Genomic DNA, 8573 nt, shown 5'->3' on the forward strand with positions numbered 1-8573 from the left:
GATGAGTTCACGCTTTCTGCGCAGCTTCCGGAAATTGATGATGTGTTTGTCACGTGTTCCGAGCCGAGCCAATGAGAGTGTCGTCACGAAGAACACCAGTATGTCGAATTGAAAACTGTATCAGTTTTGAACGTCGGGCTTGTTTTCAAACAGTTTTAGCACAACGATTATAGTTCATATTTTTTAAACAACTTATCGAAATCATTTTACGAATAAATATTTGTGCGTTTCGTCTGTGCTACGATTGCGATGGATTTATCCAGTATAAATCTGAAACCACATAGTATGTGTTCACTCAGTCTTATAAGTACAAGGACCAAAAAACTTTCTTGGTCAATCTTAGGTAAGTACAAATCATATTCAACAGACCGTATCGGCTAGATTGAGACGGCCAGTCAAGCAAGAGTGAGCTTAAGCTATATTAATAGCCCTATTAAAAAAATCTGACTTTGATGAACTCTAAGATTTGCAAAGGCATACCAAGAGACAACAGCATCACCCTATCACAAACAGACATCTACCATGAACTGAGACGCAAACCGACGCATATGAAAGGAAGAGCTACTTCGCTAAAGGGCACCAGACAACTCTGAAGAGCAGATCAGCAGTTTGTGAAAGGGAATCTAATGCGTCACCGTATCACATATGATTGTGTAGGACACAGGTCTTTCACTTTTCGTCTGTGACTTCGAGCTGTCTGAGATATCAACTTCAATTTCAGACAACAATTGACTGTACCAGGATGATTGCTGTGTGTACGTGATTGTGGGCGGGAAAATTGCTCAGTCGGTAACAGCGCTGGCTTCAAAACCAGTTGTCGCTATCGGCGAAGGATTTATTTGCCAGAGTCAGCTTTGTGCAGACTCTCCTCGGTATCCGAACACCTTCGTGTGCACGCATGCGCACAACAAAGAACCCAAGTTGACAGCAAAAGTCTCAGGGCTTGGAAACATGAATACACGGATGCAAGAAAACGAAGAATAAAAGGGTAGCGCCGTATACTGTATGGCAGCTCGCTTTCCCCAGTGAGAAAGCAGCCCAAATTTGCAGGAGGGTCACCCCATAGAACTATATTACATGGTATCCTTATCCTTATCCTTATATATAGCTATTCTGATGAACACGTGGGGGAATTCGGGGGCTGTGATTGGATGGTCTCTTCCGATCATCAAAGCATAATGCGGCGGAAGTCGGCCATTTTACTCAATATCCAAAAGCATATTGAGAAAAATGGCCGACGCATGATTCCGCTTTACCCATCTGTACCACGGCGATGTTTCTATCGACAACAGCATACACTGACAACTTAAAAAGCTGTTCCAACAACTGTGTTGTGAAGTCGAATGCACTTGGAGTCAGTTTTTCTTCCAAAGTCAGAAAGCGTGTAGCGGTGTGCATGTCTGCGCGAACATGATGCGCGTAAGAAGTTTGTCTGCTATCAAAACCTGAGATCAACGCATCGACGCAAAAACTGTCATTTTGTAAGTTTGGAACAACAAATCAAGGTCATAACAGCTATATAATCGCTATTGTGTTTTCAGCGTAGCAATAGGGTCCGATATTTAGACTCGAACAAGTATAATGCGACTCGTCTTCGACTCGTCGGCATTATACTTGTCTCGTCTAAATATCGGACCCTATTGCTACGCTGAAAACACAATAGCTGTTAATATTGCTATTTCATATGTTACGTGGATTTCCATTGGTCAATTGGGCAAAACTGAGCTCAGTGCAAAAGTGATATCGACGACATTTCCGTCGATATCAGTTTTGATATCGACGACCTCTTTATTACTTCCCCACTTCAAAAACAAAAACACCTAAATTTAAAAACAAACAAAATAATATATATGAAAATGTAATGATCCTAGAGCAAGTGACTAAAGACTTTTTGAAAGAAAAGACATTTTGAAATACTGAAAAGTACAAGAAAAGAGTGAACAAAAAGAAATAATAATCAGAGGGAGGGATATGGAACAGCCAAAACTGAGACAAATACTTTTGTAATTTCTTTACAGTAAATACAAAATGTCCAGAGAATTAGCAATATATCTAAAATTGACTGACTGTGTGATGATATCTTCTGCTATTGTCTCGATTTTGATATCACTGTCTCAACAGACCATAGCAGAAGATATCATCACACAGTCCGTCAATATTGGGTACTATTATTTCTTGTCGTGTGTATATATAGCTCTGGGAACCAATCCTGATATTTTTCGTTTCTAAACTTGTTCGGGTAAAACAAGTAGCACAGAATGATGTACTATGTTTATTGTCAAACATTCACGTTCAGGCTTACGTTTCTTGTGAGACCCCATGGCCTCCTTTTGAAAACAATGTGTATCCAGCATGAAGTAAATCATCAAACAGAATTTGGAAAAACAATGGTGACTGCGCGTGAGATCGAGATATATAAAGATAAAAAATACTGCACTCGTGTATTAATGAAGAGGACGAATCGACATTTTTCAACAGTCTCAACCCTATACGATTAAAAACTGTGACTTCGTCGTCTTTGTTAATACGTGAGTACTGTTGGCTATGTACAACAAAAACAGGTTTATATGTTAAAAAAACAAAAACCCCACCCAACTTAGCAAATCCAAAAACAAAAAATCCAATGTTCAAAAATTCAGAATCCAAAAACAAAAAAGGTAGGTTGTTGGACCGTTTGTTATTGACAAAACAATTATTGTGAATAAAACAAAATATATTTGTCAATACCAAACGTTCCAACAACCTACCTTTCTTGTTTTTGGATTCCACCCAACTTGGGTCATTTTATTATCCAAATGATTTGTAACAAATCATGTCATATTTCCGTCGCGATATAACCTTGAACGGTTGAAAACGACGTTAAACACCAAATAAAGATAAAGATGTCATATTTTTTTTCCAACTGTAAATGATTATGTATGAACGGAAAGTCGTATGTACTGAGTGATACATGTTATGGATTAAAAGCCCCTTAATGAAGTACATGACAAACTTCAAAAAGAATAAGGAAAAAAAGCAAAAAACACGTACAAAAAACACGTGAGTACAGGTTTTTTGTGTGTTGAGGTTGTTTTTTGGAGAGGGGTCTTTTTAAACGTTATTTGGTTGTGACTAGAACCAGGTATCTTTGTAAATATTAGCACGATGAAAACCTGTGTGAGTTTTTGCAGGGCATTTCAAGTTTTGCAATGTCGATCGAACGAAGACAATATTTGAGAACATTAGAGCTTCAGGTGAGAAGACAGGCTTCGTGGGCGTTAGACAAATGTGACCCTCCACCACGAAATGAGTCGCATGTCACCTCGCGCGGTTCTGCGCTAGGCTTAATATAAGTCCGGGGAGTGTCTGGTAACAGTGTGAGGGTCACCTTAGTCACAGGCTAATAACTCAAACAGTTTTCGCTCTTTTCTAAAAACGGTTTTCACCACTGGATAGAGCATAAACAACTCTTTAGGGAAATGCAAAAATATGAAAATCATGCAAAGGTGACATGCGACTCATTCCGTGGTGGAGGGTCACGAATAAGGAAACTTCAAGATAAAACGTATCACTTGACAAACAAAAGGTTAAACCTGAAATAAAAACTTCCCTGAAAGAACGTCTCAAAACTTGTTAACATCGATCGGCAATAGATCATTCGATGTATATGTACCTTGGTACATTTATTTTTAAACTGTTTTCCAACATTTGTGTCCAGAGGCTTGCATTTTTTATAAGCCTATAACTTACTTTTTAGCAAGCGGACATTTACCATTTTTCTAATGAATATAACAATAACAATAACAACACTTTATTTTCCATTAAATTCTTCGGCACACCCTGCCTGCCTGTAAACGATTTTAACAACAATTGGACAAAAGGACAACACACATAAAACATAAAACATAGGTTCACGTATGTAATAACAAGCACACCTATCATACTTCCAATAACACTGACATAAGATGTTTGATGGGTTGTTGACAGACCAGCTTTTTTGTCGGTCCGAGGGGGTTTCATATTTATTGACCAAGGCCTGAAACAAAAATCGATATGCCCCCCGAGGACCGACAAAAAAGCTGGTCTGTCAACAAACCACCAAACATCGTTTTTGTCATCATTTTGGTAGTGAGAAAATAAGTGCACAATCAACCCAGGGAGCCATGCTTTGAAACACGGGTTCCGTGCTGATAACCACACGAGTCCCGGTTTGATAACCACTGGCAATCAACGATAGCTGTGGAGCAAGGATTATCAGAATGAGCTGGCGTGTGAAAGCAACTTTCTGTGTTTCTGAGTTCATTAAATGTTGGGATGAATATGTCGGGTTTGAGGATGCACAGTTCTATCCTGTAGGTTCATCTCGGTATTCCACCCCCTCGGCTTTCTGTTGTAAATATTAAGCTGAGTGATCGAATGTGGAAGCTACGTTTGGTCAAAGGTCACAGAAGATTTGCGTCGTGCAGCGAAGGAAAGAATCGCGATCTTGTTTCCGACTCAGTACCTCTTTGTTTGTCATTAGACCTGTCATTCTGCTTGCTCGGCTTTGTTAGATGTTTGCATATCTTGTTGCTATTTTCTTTGCTTTTATTATTGTTTCTTATTTGTGCTTCGTTTATCGATACAACGTCTTGTGCACGGGTCAAAATGTGTGTGTCAGGGATCGTTTTACTTGAACTTGACGTTCGTGTTTCTCCGAACGTCTGTGTATCGAAACACAGATACACGCACTCCATGACTCTGTAAGAAGACAAAACATATCGCTAGGTTTCATTTGTTTTTGATGAATGTATGACCTTTCATGGAGTAGTTTTTACTGCTTACTTTTGCCAGTTTGCCAGTTCGTTTTTGGAACTTTGCAAAGCAGTGTCGTGTCGTCTGTTTAGGTCTGGGGAAACACCAATGAAAAGAGCCGAAGAATCCCGGAGCGTTTCTATTGGGTTTGCTTTTGATTATCCATGTATAACCTGCTTCCTGCAACTATGGTAACCGGGGATTTATTGCCTGGGGAACATGAGATTTATTTCCCAGGTGCTTGTGAATGAAAACTCGTGAAAATGATGACAAAAAGTGTTGTCCGTGTCATCTTTAAATTGAATACATTTACAGATAAAATCTAAATAAGGTCACACGTCTATTAAAGGCACAGAAAGCCTCCCGTAAACCATCACAGATACGGTCAGGCTTTTACACACAGTACAAACACCCTTTCATTTAAACACTCACCGATTGAGAACATCCTGGGTGCCCTCCGTAAAGAGCGAACAATTTTCAAAGAATTTATTTTTGCGTGGTTTATCTTACCCCTGAGCCATTGTGAACCCGTGTGATCCAGTTTACCTTTTTCACAATATAGTCGTCAGTTAGTCATTTGAATGCGACTCGATGTGAGCTTATTTACAATAGCACGTTTTTATGCACGAAACAAACGGCTGTGGTTCACAAGAACTCTAGCGATGGCTTTTGACTGTTGAGAGGAACGGCGATATGCATAAACCGTCGTCTGCTACGACCCTTGCGTGACCCTTCTTCCGGGCTTTTCTTTTTTCAAACTTTCACAACTTCGAATTGTACTGATCTTGTCTTGATGAAAAAATAATTCTTTTATGATTAAAGAATGTTTGTGTAACAAGCTGTCAATTTATTATTTAGATTTTAAAAGTTAGGTCTAGCGCAAAAACGCACCACGGTCCAAAAACATTTTGATAATCATCGATCCACGGCCATCGCCAGTTTACATCGATAGAAAGAGACCCGAAGGGAAGTAACTCATGTTTGACCTGAGGTCAGGATGGGTCCAAAAAGTGTTGGAGACAATCTGCAAAATTAATTCTTTAAAAATTGCTCGCTCTTTACGTAGGGAACCTCGGATGTTCCCGTTTGGTGAGCGTTCAAATGGAAGGGTGTTTGTACTGTGTGTAAAAGCCTGACAGTATCTGTGATGGTTTACGGGAGGCTTACTGTCCGGGCGTGATTTTCGGTATTGAATATTCATAACAGCCGTCCAGCACCAAAACGAGGCACCATTGTTGTAGAGGACCAAGTCCACGAAAATAAATTCTTTGAAAATTTCTCACGCTCGACAGAAAGCAGCCAGGATGTTCCCGTTCGGCGAGCGTTCGAATGAAAGTATGCTTGTACTGTATGTAGACGCTCGGGGAGCTCTGTGATGGTTTACGGAAGGCTTACTGAGCCTTTAAGACTATCACAATCAAATATAATATTGCACTAGGTAAATTTACCCTCTTTGAAGTAGGTTTTCGTGAAGGCAAATGAAAAAGTTCTAAATTCCAAATTGAACCCTTCCCTCTATCAAGCTCCATGCTGTACTGGATCACCAGGAAACCACGTGAAATTTAGAGAACATCCGTTGTTTGCACGTGCGAACTATACGTTGAAAAGAACTTTCCTGTTTTAAACATTAAAGTTGCATAGTGACGTCGTCGTGGAATTGTGACGTCACTCCTTTTAAACAGCTTTTCAAGAGGACAAAACTTTGTTTGTTTGTTTGTTTGTTTGCTTAACGCCCAGCCGACCACCAAGGGCCATATCAGGGCGGTGCTGCTTTGACATATAACGTGCGCCACACACAAGACAGAAGTCGCAGCGCAGGCTTCATGTCTCACCTAGTCACATTATTCTGACACCGGACCAACCAGTCCTAGCACTAACCCCATAATGCCAGACGCCAGGCGGAGCAGCCACTAGATTGCCAATTTTAGAGTCTTAGGTATGACCCGGCCGGGGTTCGAACCCACGACCTCACGATCACGGGGCGGACGCCTTACCACTAGGTCAACCGTGCTGGTCTAGGACAAAACTGATTATTTGTATTATGAAATAGTGTATATATATTTGTTCCTGGTATGGATAGCAAGATCAAAGAATGTTAAATCATGCATTGTCAATCGTATGTAAGAGAATATTTGTCATTGAGAATTATTTACTTAGTCTAAAGTTCAGAAACGTCAAAATCGCCGACAATAGAGTAATCTGAGTTACAGCAAAACTCCACGATGACAGCGATACACTGTTTGTTATTAGTCATTATAACATAAAACATATTTAGCATCTAAGCCGCAAAAGATATTTCACTCATAAAGTCATAGTGATCTGATTGTCCTAAATCGATTTTGAGAGGAATATGTAGAGGTTACATACCGGGTCTCAGTGGATATTAATCATAATGGTCCAACTCAGCTGATCGTGAAAAACGCGAGCTTCAGCTGTGCACAACAGGAGCCATAAAGGCCATTGAGTTTTGGTAATTTTACAAGTGGAAGTGTGTTCTGATCCCGTGTAAAAGCCTCGACAGGACTAGTCGGTTGTGATGCACGTGTATTGTGATCCTTTACAACTGAAGGAATTTGGTTACATGAAGACATACTCTTGCAAACACAACAATGGGAGACGAAGGGAAAACCTACTAGCGATTGAAATTATGCAAACGAACTCACAAATCCCTCACTTTCCGAATGCAAACGCTGCAAATCCGTATGCGTGCGTCGCTGTGTCGAACGTTGGGTTGACGAACGTTGCTGACAGACGCAACAAAACTTGATCAAAAGGCACTAAAAACGATTAAATGTTTTACTCACTGGGTATCGCATTCCTCTTTTTCTTCCTGCAGACGATATGAAGCGGTTGAAACGTCGTTTCCGATGAAAGGCTCGGTTATTTCTGTTAAAAACGAAGTTTGCCGAACGTGTGATTCAGTCTACAGACACCGGTCGGATCACAACAAAAATGTTCATTCTTTGCGATTTTGTGATACTGTTGATGATACACCTGCTTTCCAGTGAAGAACATCAATAAAATGATGTTGACAAGCAAGAATAACAGACAAAAGCACGCGATGTGTAAAATTAGGCTTTGCTTTTGAAACAAAGCACGTGTTTTTTTTACTGACAGACACTTTCGGTGGCGAGTGAAAATTTTTCCAGAAACGATTTTATGCTCCCACTTGATATTTTTTCCCTATTTTATCTAGTCAGAGACTAACCTTGTGTATTAATTGAATTAATAACCCCATTATCATAAGTTTTGTGTGTTATTTTCGTGTCTGCTTGAATCACACTTTGAGATGGGGTCATGTGACAGAAGGAAATGGTGTCTGTCAGGATTCACACGTTCTCAGCGCAACTACTACCCCGCTCTTCTTGTCAATTTCACTGCCTGTGCATCGAGCGGTGGACTGACGATGCTACGAGTATATTACACTCTTGCTGTAAAAATGCAGTGAGTTCAGTTTCATTCTGTGAGTTCGACAGCTTGACTAAATGTTGTAATTTCGCCTTACTCGACTTGTCTTGAAGGCTGACGTTTCGTCATACGTTTCAAATGTCTTGAAGGCTGACGTTTCGTCATACGTTTCAAATGTCAGCGACTTTTCTCTTGTGTTTATCTTCTTTCTATTTACCAGTGTCAATAACGTAGCAGGTTCAAGTCTGTTTTTGGTTTGTCTTCTTTGTTATTTTGTTTTTATGTGTTTTTCAGTATCATCTCACATGTTTTCGAAGACACCTTTTCCAGATATGTAACTTATCTTGGCTTGAATTGTCTGGAATATCATTTATTTGTTGTATATACTATAC

This window comes from Littorina saxatilis, unplaced genomic scaffold, assembly GCF_037325665.1.
Source record: "Littorina saxatilis isolate snail1 unplaced genomic scaffold, US_GU_Lsax_2.0 scaffold_658, whole genome shotgun sequence".
NCBI lineage: Eukaryota > Metazoa > Mollusca > Gastropoda > Littorinimorpha > Littorinidae > Littorina > Littorina saxatilis.